General features: G+C 38.1%; 1 protein-coding gene across 5 annotated transcripts in view; it reads right to left on the reverse strand.

Annotated features, from left to right (window-relative positions):
- Far1 (fatty acyl-CoA reductase 1) overlaps positions 1–16,223 on the reverse strand; it is a 55,172-nt gene extending 38,949 nt beyond the window's left edge. For 2 of the 5 annotated variants that reach the window (XM_090348110.1, XM_090348108.1), the window contains exons 1-2: positions 15,147–15,349; positions 23–149 (exon numbers count right to left, since the gene is read on the reverse strand). The gene's annotated coding sequence lies outside the window, so the exon portion shown is untranslated. Of the gene's footprint in view, positions 1–22; positions 150–14,463; positions 14,596–15,139; positions 15,350–16,153 lie in introns of those variants that run through there. The other 3 variants (XM_090348112.1, XM_090348109.1, XM_090348111.1) reach the window with 3 other exon arrangements.
- Between the last annotated feature and the right edge of the window lie 5,424 nt (positions 16,224–21,647).

Consider the following 21,647-nt stretch of genomic DNA (forward strand, 5'->3'; position numbering starts at 1 on the left):
GTCTGGCCCAAGTATTACTTACATAGAACCCTCAGGGCTCCTTAAGAAAGACAGGCCACTTCAAAAGGATCAGTACTACCTCTCCTGTGTTCCTCAAGGGGACTTGGGAATAATCAGTAGTCTCTGGGTCTCTTCTTCAGTCACCAAATCTGTCAAAGGACAATATTGTAGTTTAGTTTAATAAATCATAATTGGTTTTATTTCCTATTTTACAATAGAGCAACATTTCATTCTATAAAACAAGCACTCTAGGACACTGAGCAAAAGAGGTTCTGTTCACTTATTTCTCTCTTGATAGTTTTCTGCTTTTATTTTTCTTTCCCTTAAGATGGGTTCTGGCTATGTAATACAGGGTGGCCTCCAACTCCAGAACTTTGCTCAGTCCATGAGTACTGAGATTACAAATGTGTCTCCAGATGCCTAGCTTAAGCGGTCAGGTTTGAGTGGGGGTAGGGGGGTAGGGGGGGTGGCTAAGAAGTTCTAAGGCTTGAGTCCAGTTTGTTGCACTTTCTAGTAATATTCCAAGGCATACCAACAGCAGTTTTTGCTTTTAGCCATGTTGTGATTTAGCCCAGGGTCAGTTTTAGACTATCCTATGCCTCCTGACTAGGTGAGGCTACAGGGGCCAGCTACCCTTTCTAGCTTATTTAGATGGGGTTTGCTAATTTTTTGCCTTGGCTGGCCTGAAATCTTGATTCTTCTGTCCTGAGTATTTGAGATTACATATTTCCCCTACCAAAATCAAAAGTTTGATTTTATAGACAAAAAAAGAAAGAAAGAAAGAAAGAAAGAAAGAAAGAAAGAAAAAAAGAAGGAAGGAAGTAAGGAGAAGAGGGAGAGAGGGAGGAAGGGAAGGAGGAAGAAAGGGAGGGAAGGTAAATGAAGCAGAAACAAAGAATGTGAGTGGCGATTTTAATGAAGTTATTTTCCTTGTAAAATGGAGAAGGTAAACATTAGGAAAATAATTGATTGGCTAACATTAGGTCAGGAGTATGGTACGGCTCAGTGGTAAAAGTGCTAGCCTAGCATTTGTGAGTCCCTGGGTTCAAACTCTAGCACCACAAAATAAATAAATCAGGTTAAGGTTTTCCTTACTTGTATGTTAAAGGCAGAGATAACATTATTATCATATCAAATGAAACTAGGCTGTCTCAGAAATATATTACTGGTCTTATCCTGATTTCTCAGAAATCACACAAGCAGCTTAGTTTCTGCTAGGTGCTATGGAACTATTATATGAATGATTCCTCTTTAATTTTTACTCCTGTCTATTAGAGAATAGTATAAGACATAACCCAGTGACCTCCTGTGATTCTTACTGCTGGGAGGTTGGCCTAGTGGTTGAGTGCTTGCCCAGGTTCGAATCCTCTGTACCACATACACAGAAAAAAACAGAAGTAGTGCTGTAGCTCAAGTGGTAGAGTGCCAGCCTTGAGAAAGCCAAAAGACAGTGCTCAGGCCCTGAGTTCAAGCCCCAGGACTGGCCAAAAAAAAAAAAAAGAAGAGCTGTTCCTTACTACCTATTTGTTTTAATTGACTGCGAAGTAGCCTCTATGTGTAACACTGTTAAGATTTCCTCTTCTGGGGCATATCTGGAACCAGAAGTCAAGTTAATGTCTTTTCTATTATATTTTGACAACTATAGAATTTATTTTTAATTAATGACAAAATTATGTATGTGTATTGTGTGCCAATAAATGTTTTAAGCCATATAAACACTGTGCATAGAATCTTTGTATAGGGTTTCCATTAAGACTCAACATAAAATTTCTTATGAAAGTAAATTATAAACAACAAATAAAAATCCTAAATGCAAATTCAATGTGTACAAACTACTTACTGTCGTTAAGAATAATGGGTTATTTTTTTCTTTTTTCAAAAATTAAGGCTTATCAGGCATTTTTCCACAAACAAAAGAATAGCTCCAGCATCTTGGTTAACACTGCTTTCTTCAATAAAAGATGCTAGTGTACAACACTGTTCTAAGCACCCATTGAAGTAGATATAATGGCCACTCTGTTTGCCAACACAGGCACTGACAGAGCAACATCTAACTGCCCTATTTTCACTAATGTCTAAGGTATTTCTTCTTAGTGAGTTCCTTAGTTCTCAGGCCACTGTGTAAACTATTTTGTACACTTAATGTACAATGCTGTTGTTCCATGAGCATGGTACTTTCACAGACCTAAAATGCTCCTAGGACATTATTCTAAAATTTTTTATATGTTTTATATGTTCAGATCCTGTATCAGGGAAGGGAAAGAAAAAGGAAGAAAAGGGAAAATAAAAGGGAAAGGGAAAAGAAAAGAAAAAAAGAAAGGGAAAGGAAGAGAAAGGAGAGGGGAACCAAGAGGGAAAGAAGGAAGAGGGGAGAGAAAAGGGAGGAAAAGGGAAAAGATGGGAAAAGGGAAGGGAAATCAACCTTTTCATCTAGGAGGAATTTTTTATTAAAGAATTTATTAACATTGATTTTTTTTTTTTTTTGCCAGTCCTGGGCTTGAGCTCAGGGCCTGAGCACTGTCCTTGGACTTTCTCAAGGCTAGAGCTCTACCACTTCTGGCTTTTTTCTATGTACGTGGTACCGAGGAATCGAACCGGGGTCTTCATGCATGCTAGGCAAGCACTCTACCACTAGGCCAAACTCCTGTCCTTAACATTGATTTTTACATCATATTTCAAAAGACATTTAACAAACAAGTATTCAAGAAGGGAATCTCTATATACAATCACTGGCACTTAGATTTAAGAACATAATCAAAATTAGGCTGAAGGTTTGTATGTCATAGATACATATTAATTTATGTAATAAAACATGTCTATAGAGTCATAGATTTTTATGTCTATGCAGTTGGGTTTATATTTCCAATACCATGTCCATAGCATTGGGTACGCAAATATTGAGTCCTCACTCTTGTACTGTTTGGATCTAATAGCCACATATTAAGGATACCATGAGCCTTTTGTTCCTTTGGTCTTGACTTGCCTCACTTAACATGATTCGCTCTAGATTCATCCACTTCTCTGGAAATGCCATTATTTTATCTTGTCTGTTGGCTATGTAGAATTCCATTGTATATTTATACCACATTTTCTGTATCTATTTATCTGCAGTATGGCATCTGGATTGTTTCCATCACCTGGCTATTGTGAATAGTTCAGAGATGAACATAGCTGAGCAGGTGTCCTTATCATATCCCGGGTTATGATGTTCAGGATAGATGCCCAGGAGTGGTATGGCGAGATGGTAGGGAAAGTCAATTTTCAGTTCTTTAAGAAACCTCCATACTGCTTTCCAGAGTGGCTGAACTAGCTTATAATCCCACCGGCAATGCAGTAGGGTTCCAAGGAGGAAATTTTAATAAAGCATTTAAATCATATGCTTAAAAATTTGCAGTAACATCAATTTTCTTTTGTTCCTGTTTCTAAGTTCAAGGACCAAACTTATAAGGTAATAATTTCGCTACTTATAAAGCCTACAGGAAAGGACTGTGTTCTACTTTACATATAGCTTGTTATTACAGAATAATAAATAGGAAAAATATTCATAATAGCTCAAGTAATTACATTACTGAGATGGGGGGGTTATCCCACTGTTTGGAAAAAGACATTCCATTCCATTTTAGGGGGAAAATATTCATTTAAAATGTTTCCCATAAGTGTTTCTTTTTTAAGATAAAACTATCATGCTATCTTTACTCCTTATCTTAACAAAAATGTTTTCATACTAAGATAAAAAAATTATCCTAGTATTTCCAGAATGAAATAATGTTCAGGTCACAAAGGCATAGTAAAATTTTAAGTATATTACCAACTTTCAAACTTTGTGAACACCACAAAAGACAATCAAATATCCTGTTAAAGTTAAATAATTCAAATTACTCAGTAAAACTGATGTTACATTAAAAGGTCTCTTGCTTACCTAGATTATATACATATAATATACATATGTATATATAATAGGTTTTCTCAAAAACTGCTTCATGTAAATTACTACTTATGTATCATGTAGTTTAATTCAAGTCCAATTCACCAACAATAATATATTGAACTAAGTAAAATCAGAATTTTGCTGACTAAAGTATAAAGTGCTCTGAAAATCCTGCTTTATCAATATACGGTACTTCCTCTCTAATTCTGCTGTGTATCTTTCTTTATTCAGATGTCTTCTCAATCTCTTCTAAGAGGGAACCTAAAAACAGTCCTTCTAAGAGGGAACCTAAAAACAGTCCTTCAATCCTCCAAGGAAATTTTGAGGTAAATAGGACTGGGAAATTGTATACTTTTTATCCAATCTGATTAGCAAGGCATATTACCATGTCAATGACAAAAGGTCCAAGGTAAAGAAACTCAAAGAACTCCTTAGCAATGCTGAAAGAACCTCTACCATACACTCACACTCAAAAGGTGCAACTTTTTAAGCACTGTAGATTGAACTAAGTAAGGGCCTCCTTGAGCCACATTCCCAGTCTTCTGGCTTATTTGTGTATGTTCAGATTGGGTCTTGCACTTTTGTCAGGGCTGGACTTTGACCCCTCTCCTTCTACCTTCCAAGTAGCTCGGATTGCAGGTGAGGACAATATGCCCATTTTCTGTGAGAAGGAATAGCTTTCAGGAATGTCTTTAAATGACGAAATCTCACAAGAAACCCTCTTCTCAAAAATACTTTCTTATGGGGCGGGAGTTTGGCCTAGTGGTAGAGTGCTTGCTTAGCAGGCACGAAGGCCCAGGTTTGATTCCTCGATACCATATACACAGAAAAATGCTAGAAGTGGTGCTGAGGTTCAAGTGATAGAGCTCTAGCCTTGAGGAAGTCCAAGGACAGTGCTCAGGCCCTGAGCTCAAACCCAGGACTGGCAATAATAATAATAATAATAATAATAATAATAATAATAATTTCTTATATGGAAACAACCTAGATGCTCCACTAGATGACTGGATCCAAAAAGTGTGGCACCTATGTACTATCAAATTTTATATAGAAAGAATAAAATAATATCATTTGCAGGAAATGGATTGAATTAGAACAAACCATGTTACGTGAGGTAAGCAAAGATCAGAGAGACAAATGGTACATGTTCTCCCTGATATGCATAAGTTAGAACTAAAACACACTGGGATATGACAAATTACACAGGATTCTAGATACACACATACAATCAGACCAAAAGAGGATAGTCTTAAAAAATCACAAAGGTCAGATCAGGAGTGTGGGTCTAGTGGTAAGAGTGCTTGCCTAGCATGCCTAAAACCCTGGGTTCAATTCCTTAGTACCATGTACACAGAAAAAGCCAAATACAGTGATGTGGTTCAAATGGTAGAGCACTGGCTATGAGAAAGTTCAACGACAGTGCCCAGGCCCTGAGTTCAAGCCCCACCAGGACTGGCAAAAAAAAAAAAATCACAAAGGTGCAATACACAAGCACTTCACTCTTCATATACACATAAAATATGTATACTGAAATAAACACCAAATATATGGAAACAAAGGACTTTTTTCTTTATCTGATAACTGTATTCTTTACCTTATATACAGTGAATTCTTTACCTTATATACAGGGACATCTGTGGGAGGGTTAAGGGAGGGCACAGAGCCTAAGGAATAAGAAAATTGCAGGAATGGAGCATATTGGATATTGATGGAAGTCAACTATGCAACTTGTGGATAGAGATGAGAGGGAAGGAATGCAAGAAAATGGAGGAGCAGATGATGTTGTATGAAAGGAAATGTACTTATTACCTGATATATATAAATGTAATCCTGCTGTATGTCATCTCTAAAATAACAAGTTTTTTAAAAGAATAAACCTAATCAAAAGGCAAAAAAAATACTTTCTTAGTTTATCTTTAAAACTTTGACAAGTTCATAGAAACATCATGCAACTAAATACTATCAAGCAGAAAATGAGATCAAAAGATATAAAAATGATAGAAGTGTTTTAATAAGCCCTGGAATTGTGAGCTATTACACTAAGGATATGGTAAACATAAAACATGCTAAAAAAATAAATAAATAAACAGCAGAGAATAGAAATTCAAAAAATTCTAAAGTGTCAGTGCTAAAAACTTCAACAATTTTCTCTTGTAAATACTGAGATCCTGAATGGAGATGCTAAAACTTTTAAACACCTACAAAGACTAACACAATCCAAAGCAACAGATGACTACATTGTTGTCATAACCAAGTGACTTTGTGGCAAGTCAAATAACTTTTGTGGTCACTTTCTTAATTTGAAGGAGGAGGAAGAGGAGAAAAAAAAGAGGAGGGGGGAAAAGGAAGGAGGAAGAGGAAGAAAAGGAAGAAGAAACAAGGAGGGAGAAGGGAGAAGGAAGAAGGAAGAAAAGGAAGAAGGAAGGAGGAGGACTAAAAGGAAGATGAGGAAGAGGAGGAGGAGGAAGTGGTAGTGGTTTGGGTGATAGTTTAGGTGGTGGTGGTACCGGCTATAAGCTCTTACTTCTACCACTAGGCATTAGAATGAGTTGTTCCCTGGTCTTACAAAAGACATTTAGCAAATTATTAACTCCAGCAGCTACAAAGGTTATCACTAATTCAACTAATATTTACCATTTTTAGTCCGGCTCTGCAGAGTAAAAAGTCCCACTATCAGCTAATTTTCCAGATTCTTATCTTATGTATTCTGCTTATGCTAATAAACTTATCATGGCTATATTGTAAATACAATCCAAAAGTTTTCAAAATGGTGTTTTCTTTAGCAATCCTAAGATTTGAACTCAGGGCTTTTTTTAGGCAGCTGCTCTACCACTTATGCCACAACTCAAACCTTACCGCTTTTAGGTATTTTTTCAATATGGCATTTTGTTTATGCCCAGAGCCAGCCTGGATGGCTTGATGCATGAATTCACCAGTAGCTGGAATGACAGGCGTATACCACCCCTGGTTTTTCTTTTCATTGATTGAGAAGGGGGGGCAGGTCTCAACTTCTTTCCCAGGTAGGCCTTGAACCACAATCTTCCATATTTTAGGTATGAGCCTTGATGCCCAAAACACATTTTTCTAAGTAACTTATTTGAGACTATCCTTCCAAAGTCGGTTGATGATGATGACCTCTGAATGACCACTGAGAAACAATTTCTTTGGCAGCCAAAAACACTGTATTACTTGTAAGGGTTATTTCAATACATATGTGAACCTCAAGATGCTTTAACAAATCCGTCCTTCCAAACATCTTAACTGTTCAATAGCAAGGTATGTCAAAGAACATTCTTCCTTCATCTCTTAGAGAGAAAAAAAGGTATTTAATGATTTATCCATTCTTAACTAGTCTTCCTATTAATTCAGATAAGACAGTAGCCATATCTCAAATATATAAAGTACCACAAATCTATTCCAAAATCTCTTGTAAAATCATTCCTATATATTTGTTAAAATGGCTGTTTCCAAGCAAGCTGGCACACACATGTAATATTAGTATGCATTGGAAGGTCTGAAAATGCAAGACTGGTCTAAACTATAGAGCAATATTTTTGTCTCCGAAAATACAAAAGTAAAATAAAATAAATGAAATGGCTCTGGTTTGTTTTGCCTCAAGAATCCAATTAAGAACTGGTCTAATTTGCCAGGTGCTGGTGGCTCAGACATGTAATCCTAGCTACTCAGGAGACTGAGCTCCAGAGGATCAAGGTTTGAAGACAGATGAGGCCGAAAGTCTATGACATTGTCTTCAAAATAACTAGCAAAAAGCAGGACTTGAAGAGTGGCTCCAGTGATAAAGCATCCATTTAGCAAGTCATGGAGCTCTGAGTTCAAACCTCAGTATTGCCAAGACCCCAAAAAACGAATGTTCTGCATTACAGAACATACTTTTATTCTTAATCAGAGTACTTTATAATAAGATATCATAGTATAAATTTTCTAAATCCAAAGACTGAAATAAAACATATATCAAATTAATGTTAAAAGTGTCACACAGTTATCAAATGGTTAATATTTATTAAGTTAGATGCATGTGCATGCCCAAAAAAAAGCTGCCACTTAGTTTCAAAGTCACTTATACCTGAGAGCTAGTTGGCAGCTACCCATGTTCTAACCAAAGTAGATCTATTTTTACATATGGTGTAAGATATTTAGAAGAAACTTTTTAACAGAATGTGCCACCAGGACCAATGATATAATCACAAAAGAACTGATGTAAGGGGCTGGGAGTTTTGCCTAGTGGTTAAAGTGCTTGCCTAGCATGCATGAAGACCCGGGTTCGATTCCTCGGTACCACATACATAGAAAAAAGCCAGAAGTGGTGCTGAGGCTCAAGTGGTAGAGCTTTAGCCTTGAGAAAGTCCAAGGACAGTGCTCAGGCCCTGAGCTCAAGCCCAGGACTGGCAAAAAAAAAAAAAAAAAAAAAAAGAACTGATGTAAGACCACTGTGCCAATATCTGTACAGGTCTAAAACATGAAAAGGTACACATTTACATAAAATGTATTCTATAAAGCTTAAATTTGATTTTTTCTAACTATATCCTTTATTCATGTGATCACCATTACTTCCCTCCCTAAAACATCCTTTCTGTGTATATCTGTCAATACTACTTGCATTTCTAAAAACAATGTCAATTTCCAATTAAAAGTCTTTATCCACCAACTTAACACTACAGTCTGTTTCACACTTCTATTAGCACCCACCCTTATAATATATCTGCCTAAAAATGCACAAATAAAATGCACAAGTCTCATAAGATTAGAAATACTCTTAGATGAGGGAAATGAGTGACTCTTAAGGAAAAATAGATAAAAATGTTCAAGTCTCAAATTATACTTAACATTAACAAATTGTCACCTCACTTGGTAATCAAATATCTGCAATCAGCTGTATTGTTTTTATTAATGTCCAGTATAATGCTACATTGTACAATAATACTTTTTTAAAAATCTGTTTCAAAGAGGAAAGAGGTGGAGGTTATAGATGAAGCAAAACTGACAACCAGTTCACAACTGATAAGGTGGGTGATATATGTACAATTAGCTGTTTTTAATGTATTTTTTAAAGAATTTATTAACGTTGATTTTTACATCATATTTTAAATGACAAGTTTAACATACAAGTGTTCAAGGAGGGAATCTCTATTTACATAATGTATTTATTTTTATACCAGTCCTACAGGCTTCAACTCAGGGTATAGTCACTGTCCCTAAGTTTTTCTGCTCAAGGCTAAGGCTCCACCACATGAGTCAAAGCTCTATTTCCGGTTTTGACACTAAGACTAAGAAATTAAGTAAGACACTAAGACCCAGTGGTCTTCAAACTGTAATCCTCAAATCTCAGCCTCCTGAGTAGCTAGGATTGCAGGCATAAACCAATGGCACCTAGCTTCTAATAGCAATTTTTATTAACACAAGCTTACAGAAGTTTACTTCTACTAGTAACGGCTTAAGATAAGCCCAGTAGTTTCCTTCTTTAAATGTGTCCAGAATAGAGCAAAAGAATTTAAGTTTACTAAACATAATCCATTCTCTAGGCCTAAGCTTAAAATAGACCAGTAGTTTTCTTCTTTAGATTTGTGCAGAATTTAACTTTATTAAACACAAATCATTCTTTAGGCATAAACTATTTTCAAAAAAATATCAGCTTATTTTACTTTGCAAGCACTGTGCAACTCAGCTATATTCTCAGACTTATACGATTTCCTATAAGCTGAAATGAAACATCAATTATTCATTTATTCACTAGTGATTTAACAGGTATATGCTTTCTAAGATAACTCTGAAAAAGTAAATATAGGACATTAAAAATAATACATCCTCTCTAATACATCAAGAATCTAATTATGCCCTCAAGGATCAATGACAAATATGGCAAGGAGAGAAGACAGGTAGATGAAAAGAAAAACAGTTGCAAAAAGTAACGATACAACTTTAAGGAAAAGTACTTAATCTAAGGTATCCATGGTCTTAATTAGAAAAGAGGGCAGAGTTGTTTATGTTCAACTGACTTAAAACATTCTCCCCTCTTCACCTAATGTACAAGGATACTGAAGGCCAGTGAGAAGACCTGACTTGCCTAGAGTTATACACCAACTTGCTAACAAACTCCAACTTAAAACTCAAACCTACTGATACACAATTCAGCATCAATTTTCTACATTATGTCATTTTTTTCCACACCACATCAACTAATGACAATGAACTACCTTGTAATATTTTCTTTTAATTACAGATCTTTCCATAGTATAAATAACTGGATAGGTAGAAGGAAGAGATTGAGAAGAAAATGAACACATTTTTGAGATGGATATATATATATATGTATATGTCTGTCACACTTTAATTTTGAGCTATAGATGACTTTAAGTATCCATTTCATAAACATGTTGAATCAAAAGCTATAAAATCACTATCACTTATTTATAGAGGCAGTTCCACAATGCACAAACACTTTGAGCAGGAATCCCATCTTCTAACATATCCAAGAAGCATTTTTCTCAGTTGTAATAATAACATAAAAAGCCTTTCTTATTTGCCTCACATGTGTGAGTTCTGAGTTAGAAAATGTAAGGTTTGATAGAATTTTGTTTTTTCTTTGTGGCCAGGCTATTGTTAATGCAGCCCAAGCCAGCCTGGATTTTGTGATCTTCTTGCCTCCACCATCTAGGCCTGGGTTTACAGGTGTGTGCCACCACAGCCTGCCAAAGCAATATTTTATCCTAGCTCTGCTACTTAGCTTTCAACCTTGGGAAAGTTACTAATTTCTCTGGCCCTCATTCTCTTTGTCTGTGAAATGGGATAACCTGTAAGTGTTCAATGCAATCCTTTAATTAAGAAATATAGCACAGTGTCTATAAAAGCTAAACAAACAGAAATCACATTAAGCTTCCTTTCATAATCCCTACCAGCCAAATGAATTTTAAATCAAAAACAACTAGATTGCTTTATAGATTTCTTTCTCCTTCATCTAGGAAATTAGAATCAAACTGTATTGATTCCTAAAGAAAATCCTACTAGTTTACATGGGAATAATTACTTGGTAAGCTGGGCTTATTTTTTTAATGTGTTTGAGAATAAAAACTGATAAATTTCTAATCATTTAATTATTTACATATAAATTATACCTATAACACTTTCATATTATTTATACTAAACTAAAACTAAGCCCATTACAAACCCACTAAAGAGAACTACAAAAACACAATGTGTGGAAAGAAGGAAGGTTTTTAAGGCAAAAGAAACAATCAAAAAGACCCAATTCTATGAATAGTTCCTGGTTTTAACCTTAAACTCTAAGAAAACAAATACTGAAGTCCAAACTACGCCTCTAGGCCTTGGCGTACCTTAGTAACCTGATCCTTCAGATTGAACCAACGCCATCTTTCAGTGTAGACAGTTTCAATTCCCACTATTACAACCCAGTCATTTCCAACATGGGAACAAGGCCTTCCCATGGCATTCATATGGAATAGGTACTAAAGAAGACTATCGTTTCTATCACCCCAAATTCCAATCTATATACTACCCACTATTATTTCTTTACACTGGTTTTCATCCAACAATTTTTGTAAAAATAGTATGTTTATTTTTTAAAAAAAATTTTAACAGGTGGGTACCTGTTAAAATTCATAGGCCATTCAGGATCTTTATGGCCCAATTAAAGTATTACAAGGAACCCTGTCATCATCCAGCCTATGAGTTTGATCATAATTGTAATCGCACCACATATTTAAATTTGTACAATACCTGACCTGGCATTAAACATGAATACCAGCCCATATTTTAACTTACATTGGCTTTCTAGACACTAAATTCACATTTCTTTTTTTTCCTTAACTAACTCAATTGTTTCTTCTCAATCATTGTTCTGAGTCTTAAGCACTTCTGAACACTTCTCCTGTCATAAGATTTTCAAAATAGTGTATTCCTTAGTATCCATTTAAAAAAAAATCTCTGCAAGTAAACATTTTCCTTCTTCACTTGCTCTTCTTCTATAACAGGTCTGACTCAGACCTGACCTTTGTATTTTCTTGTCAACTATGAATCCTCAGTATGAAACATTTACTACTCATTTTTGCAAAACCTGACCTGTCATTTACTAGCTAGTATGCCCTTAGGCAGGTTAAATCTGACAGCTCCCTCACCCAGAAAATAATCAAAAGATGATACAAGAAAAGAATGTCTGGCACAACACAGTAGCCAATAAAAAAAAAATTTGCCACTATAACTATAATATAAATCTCAAAAATAGGTTGATGATCAAATCTACCTCAAAATGACTATTTTCACTACATTCTCGACTATCAAAAAATGTTTTGTGCACTTCCCTTTATTATCAATTCATCAAATACTTCTCTCCTAGCTACCACCCAGAACCATTATTTATCAGCTAAACTCCAACAAGAGGCTTAGTTGATTTCTATACTCCAACAGTCTATTAAGCTGGCACAGGTGGTTCACACCTGTAATCCTAGCTACCTAGGAGGCTCAGATGTGTGGATCTTGGTTCAAAGCCTGCTAAGAGCAGGAAAGTCTATGAGAGTCTTATCTCCAATATACAACTCAGAAAAAGCTGGAAGTGGTGATGTGGCTCAAGTGGTTCAATGTTAGGCTTACACAAAAAGAGGTGTAGGGAGAGCACCCAGGAGCAGCAAAAAAAAAAAAAAAAAAAAAATGCTTTTAAATTTGTGATTCTTCTTGTTAAGTGAGGTAAGCCAAACTCTTGAGAAACTGAGACAAAAGCACATGTTCTCTCTGATAAGCAGAAGTTAGATCTAAAATATACTGGGATATGTTAAAGTATATAGGACTCTAGACAATTACACGCAGTGAATTCAAAAGAAAATATTCTTAGGAAAGAAACACAAAGGCACAATGCCTATGTGCCTCCTCATATTTTAGTAAAATAAAATAATGTACATACTGAAAGAAAAGTCTTTTTTAATTGTTTTTTTAGTTGTTGATGACTGTCTTCTTTAGCTTATATATTGTGTAGTCACGTGTATATTTTGGGGAGGGGAGAGGAGAATGCACAGAACTCGAGGGTGAAAGGGTGAAAAAGTGCAGCAGTGAAGCTCACCGGACATTGATGTAAGTAAACTATACAACTGGTGGATGAAGTTGCAAGGGAGGAACCTGGGAAAGAATGAGGCAACAGAAGACACTGTATAAAAGGAAATGTACTCTTACCTGACCAAAGTAATTGTAAGCTCTCTGTACATTACCTCTATGACAATAAAGTAAATTAAAATATAAAGTTGCAATACTTGTCCAGAGCTACTAATATCTAAATCCAAATTACTGGACTTTTATTCTTGCTCCTTATAAATGAATCCAAACTACTGGACTTTCATTCTTGTAATCCAAATCCCCATCTCCCACTTCAAGTGATAGCTGGAAACTCACCTTTTCCAGGACACTTTCCTTGACTAACTCCCTATCACTTTAATTTTCTTCTCTGGGGGTCCTCAGTGCTTAAGTATTCTATTACTAAGGTAAAATGTGATCAGAGTGAATAGTGTTACCAAGAAATAACTTCTACAAAATTATTTCTACCTCCTAAAGAATGATGATTCATTAGTTACAATGCTTTGTTGATCTGGTGAACAAGAAAACAGCCTATAACAACTGTTCTTGTTTGTTGCTTCCATCCTGGACACTGGAACATTTCACAATCCTTTTGTCCTTCCCCCTAGCAGAAATTATCCCTTCCGTTTAAATCTACTGGATGGGGTCACCTTCTTATCTCTTCTCTGTTTTCAAGCTCTTCCAACACCTCTCAAATAAAAACTCCAAAAAGGCAGTAACAGTGACACATAACAAACCAAGTCTTTCTTCCCTGCCTTTATTATTATTATTATTATTATTCAGTGCTATGTTGGAACCCCGAGTTCCATGCATGCTACTACTACCACTGTGTATGACTTTCTTTCCCAAGATAGAATAAATTTGGTTTTTGTTGTTGTTTTGTTTTGTTTTTTAGCTACAAAACACTTTCCAGGGCAGAAATTTTCCCAAGAAGTGGAAGACACAATCAAATTCCACTACATTAAATTGATGCATTTTTGTAGAGCACTATACTTACACACTAAGTCTCATTAGTGTTACTGTAAGAGTTCTTGCATCATTTTTATGCTGTATTACACATGCCCAACAAGATAATTGAGAAACAGCCCTATAGGGCAGATTTTCCAAGATTATCTTCGGATGTTGCCTTTAAACTCTCATTCCACTTAATTGTAAAGAGGAAAGAGATTCATCTAAAGTAAACGCGTATGCCCATTACTGCAGATCCGATAGACAGGTGGTAGGTTTGTGCTGCTGAGGCAAAATAATTAGTGCCGGGAAGAGGAAGGAGAAGGTGCAAGGTTGGAGCAGCCTCAAGAGTGAGAGTTAACAAGTCTGATTGTCCATTCCTGCATGAGTAGTGAATGAACCCATGACCCTGAAACATTTGGCTCTCCTGAATCCATCACTGCTCATCACTCATAAAAGATTTACAGCCTTTCAGCTACCATACATAAATCTACCTCAATTATTCCTCGATACTCTCTCAGCAGGCCAAATAACGTCTTCTGGTCGAGTAGACGCCTAGAGAAAACCTGTCCCTTCGGTCACCTTCTGGTCCCGGTGCACGTGTCTCCCGTCTGTCTGGAGACCTTAACCTTCAAAACCCAAACCTAACTCCCCTTCGTTCTCAGCCGAACACTCCCGAACCCCGACCGCCTGCCAACGGCCTCCCGGCCCGCGCCTTCTTCGCTTTTTTCCGAGCATCCTCCCTTTTCCCACCCCTTTCTTCCTCCCCTGGGCCTGGAGTCCTTCAAGCTGGGGCCTGCTTTTGGCCGCCACCCTCCCTCAAGCACCGGATCCCCGCTCCTCCGTCAACTATCCGCCCCACCTTCCCCACCGCTCCGCCGCGGCCTCCCACCCTCAGCGGCGCCCCCGGCTCCGCCCCCCGTCTCCACCGCTGCAAACCAGGCCTGTCCGGCCGGCCCCCTCACGAAGCCGGCCCTCCCGAGGGCGGTGGCCCGGCCACGCCGCGCAGGGACCATCCCGGCTCAAGTAAGCGCCCCGTTCTCCGGACGGACGCGGTGAGGGCGGCGGTGGGCTGCTAGGCCCACCTCGAACCAGCCAGTCCTCAGGGGGCCTCAGCTAGGGCCGGGCAAAGAAGAGCCCCCCGGCTCGGGCTTCCCACAGCGTCCCTACCTCTCACCTAGACGCAGAGGTGGGGCCTCGCTCTCTCGCGCGCGCGCTCTCTGTCTCTCTCTCTCTCTGCCTCTCTCTCCCTCTCTCTATCTCTCTCTCTCTCTTTCTCTCTCTCTCTTTCTCTCTCTCACTGGCAGTCCAGCGATGGCTACGCCGCCACTGCCGCCGTCGCGCTCTCTTCACCGCCCCCGGCAGGCTGCCGAAGAGCGGACGCAGAGCGGCATGCCCATTGGCTGCAGCCACACTCACGTCAGCGGGTCCCGACCGCACCTCAGAAGGTGATTGGTTGGCCCCGCGCCTCTTTTCCACATTGGCTTCTAATTGGCTCTCGAGGGCACCCTTACCGGGAGGACCACTCATCCTCCTCCCTTCTTCAGCCTCCTACCCCCCCCAACCACACACACACACACACACACACACACACACACACACACACACACACACACACACACACACACACACACACACACACACACACACACACACACAGCAGGTCTCCATCCGGGAGGGAGTGGGCGGGAGCAGCAGCGCCAGTGGAGTTCCAATGGCCAATGGGGGTGCAGAGAGAGTGCCTGGGGCTGGCCCACAGGAAAGTTCAGCCAATGGAAGAGTGCCTTACATCCTAGCTCGGCAGCGCCGCCCCCGGCAGATCGCATTCCAGCAGGTCGCGCCCAAGGGCCACGCCCGGCTGCCCAGGGCTCGAGACTGGTGCCCACGCGAAAGATGCAGAGCACGCGGCGAGGTCCGAGCTGGAGACGGCTGAACAACCATTGTGGCGTGCTCCGATTCTGCCTACGTGGAGCCCGGCCATTGCTAGGGGTGAGGGACCCGCTAGAAGAACTACCACCGCTGTGGACCCGGGGAATGTCTACGGGGTGCCCAGTAAGGGAGATCACCGAGCCCAAGTCTCATCCAGCCCCGCTGGTCTGGGGCTTAATCATGCCATCTCGCACTTCCTCCAAGATAATTCCGTACAAGATGCAGGGGTGCTTGAGCAATTAGAATAATGGGTACCTCTCAGAGATGGCCAGCATATTGGTTCCATGAGAAGCGTTCTTTTTCTTCATCGGATTGTTGGTCACAGAGTTGTGTGTGTAAAGATCCTTCGAGCTCTTCATGTACAGCGCGCTGTGCTCCGCTTACATATGACAGCTGAAATTTTAAATAATAACAGGATTGTGACAATCGCACTGTTAATGGACAATCCCCACCAGGAGTTAGCCATCATTCAAAAATTACAAACCATTTGAAGTAAAGGGGAGAAGTAAAAATGACCGAAAGCTTTTGGCCTGGCGAACTTTCTAAGGATGGGGAGAGATGAATGCAGGTGATTTTGCCTCCTGTGGGTGGATATGAACTTACTAGCATGAAACTACTGGTAGTAGTGCAGCCAGTGAGAAACTCTAAGAAAGCAAAAACGAAAAAGGAAAGAAAAGAGTAGTTGCTGGCTTTGCCTGCTTTGTGGCAGACCTTAAATTCTGAGCCCAGGAAATGAATAATGTGGCTTCTTTCTGTTCTGGAGTAACTCAATCCAACAGATCACAAAAACACAAAGCTGACAACTTACATCCGGTATGACTCGGCCTAAATTAGGCAAAGCAAATGTAGCCTACAATCCTTTCCGTACAGTAGCAGAATTCTGAAATAGGGAGGTGATGGGCAGATCACTAAAACAAACAGAAGAAATGGAGCATGCCAGGTACTTCCCACCCCAAATGAGTTGAGAGGCTAAATCGGAAGGGGGAACACTTGAGCCCAGGAGTTCAGCTTGAGGCGAGCCTGAGCAAAATCCCATCTCAAAACAGAACAGATCTTTGTGCCGGTTTCTAAAACAAGTAGAAGGCCAAAATAAAATAGTTAAGGATGACAGTATTTCTGTTGAAATCGATTATTTGCAACTTAGGAAAATAGAATTAGGAAACTTGTTGGGAGTGTTTTTTTAGGGGGAGGGAGTATGATCGAATGTGGTAAAATTAGTTGGAATACAGTATAAACATGAGGAAATGTAATATGAGGAGATGTACAGATCAACACCCCCATATAACTAATATAACTTAATATTTTAAAAGATTACAGTAATCATATATATTTATCCAGCGATTCATTTGTTTGATTCAGACCGATACTTTGGTAAAAAGTCTCTTAACTAGGCACATGAAGTCAGGTATGGCAATATTTTGCACAGTGTATAGGTCAAAATGAGACAACTTCAATATAATGAAGTAATACATAGAAAGACACCATAAATAAGAGATTGGAAGACTTGGAGATAAGTTAACCACTGCTAAGTTTTAGTAATGAATTATACAGTCAGGCACTATGTCCAGAAAAATACTTTCTTTTGGATTTTTTTTTACCACTTGAGCAAATAGCTTTAAGATATATCTATTATATAAGTGCAAAAATTAAGGCTTAGTTTTAGCCAAGTGCTAATTGCTCATGCCTGCCTAGTCAGAAAGTTTTGATCTGAAAGATTAGAACAGAAGCCAGACAGAAAAGTCCACAAAACTGCAGCTTCACAAAAGCCAGCAAAAAGCAGGATGGGGGCATAGATTTAGGGATAGAGTGCCAGACCAAGCAGCAAATGAAATAAATTCCAGTGACAAACAGAGAAAAGAAAGAAAGAAAAAACAAAACACATCTGCTACAAGTAGTAATGAATCTCTCAGTATATAACCTCTTAGAAATTAAAAACAAGTAAAAGCCAACATTCATTTTATGTAAATACCATCTCTTTCTACTCTGAGGAAACATTTTTCTTAGTCCATATTCTTCTTTAACTTATAACATAGTTGTCCGTCAATGTCTTATTGAACATAGTTTTGATGACCCCATTACAACTTAACTTTACTCTCACAGAAACTCTACACAAGTATTCTAAATTATTTCTAATAGGGAATTGAAGCTTAAAATACAAGCAAGGAAGATGTTGTGTTACAGAAATAAAATGTTTATTTAATAGATATGTCATAACCTTTCTACCATATTCCATTTTCTTCCTCCAAAACAAGTTTGTGTCATTATATCTTTTTGTCTATTATATTCCCCACAATCTTATGTCTTCCATGGGAGTTAGCATGTTAATCATTAATTTCATTGTGCTTTATCTTCACAGATTCCTTGACAGTTTAAAAGTAGGTATTATACAATTTAAAAAAATGTTTGACAAAACTAAAGGTAATTCAAGACATGTGAATGGGTATCAATGTATGTGAATTAATGCACCTTCTATCTGGCAAATATCATGTAACCCTTTTACTAATTACAATAAAAAAAAAACCTAAAGGTAATTCAACTCTCCATAGTCATAATGGAAAACCCATCACAACTACCAGGAATTCATCAGAGATGTTTACTCTCCTAACAGTTTCAGGTAAGCAAAATTTTGTATAAGACAGCTAGCCTCTGTAATTCATTAATCCCTGTCTTATGTCCAGAATTGGTCTGTTTAAAAAAAATCATTTTGTGATGGTAGGATTGAATTCTAGAAACTTACACATTTTAGGCAAGTGCTTTACCACTGAGTGACATCCTCAATCCTTTAAAAATAGTTTACAGGCTATCAGTAGAAATGCAAAACTGTAGCATTTCCCCTGACACAATTGCCAGTCTGGGCAAGAATATACAGATTCTTACAGCTTCATTTCCTCATCTAGAAAAAGGAGCATTAAGAAACCTTGGGCTCTACTAGCAGAGATCTGCAGTAGAGCAAAATCTTGATACATAAGGCCATATAGTATGAAGCTAATTGAAAGGATCTCCAGGATATCGAAACAAAAGCCATATAACGAATGATTGTTGTCCTTAATGTACTATGTTGTCTCTCATCTCCTTTGCTGTCCCTTGGTTATCTCATATTGGTATAGTATCTCACTTTGTTATCTGATATACTGAATTTATTTGTATTTGGTTATTTGAAATTTGATAGGGAAGGGGGGAAAACCAAGACGGGTGGGAGGTGTGGGGGGGGAGGGAAATGGGTACCAAGACATGTGAAAGGGTATCAATGTACGTGAATTAATGCACCTTCTATCTGGCAAATATCATGTAACCCTTTTACTAATTACAATAAAAAATGCAAAAAAAAAAGAAAAAGGAGCATTAAAAATCCAGTGTTTGTATTGTTAAAAAAATAAATAAATAAAAAATAAAAAAACAACATCTGTATTGTGTGTTTGAGAGAGCCCCTAAGTAAATTTGATTTTTATCCGAAGATGAATGATTTGATCCTCAGATATTCTAAACTAGAGCATCAACTACTGTATTCCTGGCTCATCAAGGTACTTTGTGTTAGGGCCATTGACTTTCTGGTTCTCATCCATCTCCTCTAGAGAAAGAGCTTGTTTGTAGATAAAGATATCCTGGTGATATCTGCCTCACAGGTCTTCAAAGATAAAGATACGTTTTTTGATCTTCAAAGAAAAAGGTACTTTTTTGGTTGCTATTTTTGCAAGAAAAAAATTATTTTGGCTTACAGATTTGGAGTTTCTGATCTGTAAGAAGGTTCTGCATTTGTAACATTTCTTTAGATACAGCCATTTTTATCAGTTTTCCAGTCATCATTGTGACAAGAAAAACTACCTTTCTGGTCAAGTTCTTTCACTATCTGATTACCTATTTTGGCTGTTGTTTTGCAGTTATATTGTTTTGTGGTTACAGTATTTTTCCCATTTTTTTGTGGTTGGCATTGTCATAGTTTTGGCTTTAATCTTGAGTCAGTAATCATTGAATAAAAACTCAGAGAACTGGAAATTTTGTTTTTCTTTCCCCACTGTTCTGCTTTTTATTTCTTTCCAAGGGATTTACTCCCTCTGTATATGAGTCAGAACAGAACTACTATAGATGGCTAAAAACAAGAATAACTTCTTTGTCATCTTTTTTTTCCCCCTAACAACATGATATTCCCAAAATGTAAGCCATAGACTCTGGGCAGTCCATTTCCTGTTCTTTGAATGATTCCTTTTGAGAACAAAGCCTGAACTCTATGAGGCTAGTAGCCACACATCCTTGAACTACTGGTATAGGCTTCCTCTGAGGCCTATTTACAAAGAAAGGGTCTCAAGGTAGAAAAAAACTCAGCAACCAATCACATCTTTATGTTAAAAAAAAATGTTGCTGGAGGCTGGTGGCTCACTCTTGTAATCCTAGCTATTCAGGAGGCAGTAGTCTTGAGCTGAAGAGCTCAGGGCCAGTGCCTGGGCTCAGAGTTCAAGCCCCATGACCCACAAAGACAAACAAGAACAAAAAAGAGCTCGAGGACAGTTCCCATGGCCCGAGTTCAAGCCTCACAACCAACAACAATGATAAAAAAATTGCTGTGCTCTAAAGGTTTGAATCTTTGAAGAAATAAAATTTGTTAACCTCAGGGCCAGGAGTTTGGCCTAGTGGTAGAATGCTTGCCTACCATGCACAAAGACCTGGGTTCGATTCCTTGGTACCACATATATAGAAAAAAGTTGGAAGTAGTGCTGTGGCCCATGTGGTAGAGCTCTAGAGCCTTGAGAAAGCCCAACGACAGTGCTCAGGCCCTGAGTTCAAGGCCCAAGACAGGCAAAAAAAATTGTTAAACTTTTACTGTCCAGATTTAGAGACCTATGCACAAATTTATTTCTTCATAAACATCACCATTTATTTAATCATTTCTTAGAGCCAGTTGTAGATTTCTTTTTTCTAATGAAATCAACAGATAACTTGGTTTGAGAACACTAGAAAATAGTGATGAAGGAACCTAATTCCAAAACTGAATCAGGTGGATGATGTGGTCTTGGGCTAATTGTTTAAATTCTAGACCACAATTTCTTGAAGCTAAAATAGAAAATACTCGCTCATAGGGTGCAGTGAAGTGAAGCTGAATATTTTAAAGCTCTTAGAATTTCCTTCCACATGATAAACTCTATTGAGTTAGGTAAAACTTAAGGAAAAACTTAAGTAAAATACTTTCCAGAGCCAATAATAATCTCTTGTCTATTTTCTTTTAACATGCCCATTTATAGATATTATTTGGGGGGGTGGTATGGGGTTTGAATTCAGGCCTTGTTTGCACTTTCTAGACAAATATTTGACCAGCAGAGTTATGCCCCCATCCCATCTGTGTTTTAGTTATTTTTCACATAGGTTCTTGAAGTTTTGCCTGGGGATGACCTCAGGCCACAATCCTACCATCTATGCCTCCTACTTACCTAGTATTACTAACATATCTCACCATACCTAGCTTGTTGGTTGAGATGAGAATCTTGCTAACTTTTGCCCCAGTTGCCTAGAATTGGAATCCTCTTTATCTATGCCACCCAACCAGCTGATAATAGGTTGCATCATCATACCTGGTATAGATATTAATTTTAAGCCTCACAAGGTCAGTATTACTACCTCCATTTACTTACAAATAAAGAAGATCTTGGTCACATTGCCTAAAGGCATAGAACTGAGTAATAGAATTGAAAGTTCTATTTCAATTCCATTACTCAATTCCAAAATATTTGCCCTTCCACTGTACAACATTACTACTTAA

The sequence above is a fragment of the Megascapheus bottae genome, chromosome 16 (genome assembly GCF_031878675.1).
Source record: "Megascapheus bottae isolate mThoBot1 chromosome 16, mThoBot2.hap1, whole genome shotgun sequence".
Lineage (NCBI taxonomy): Eukaryota > Metazoa > Chordata > Mammalia > Rodentia > Geomyidae > Megascapheus > Megascapheus bottae.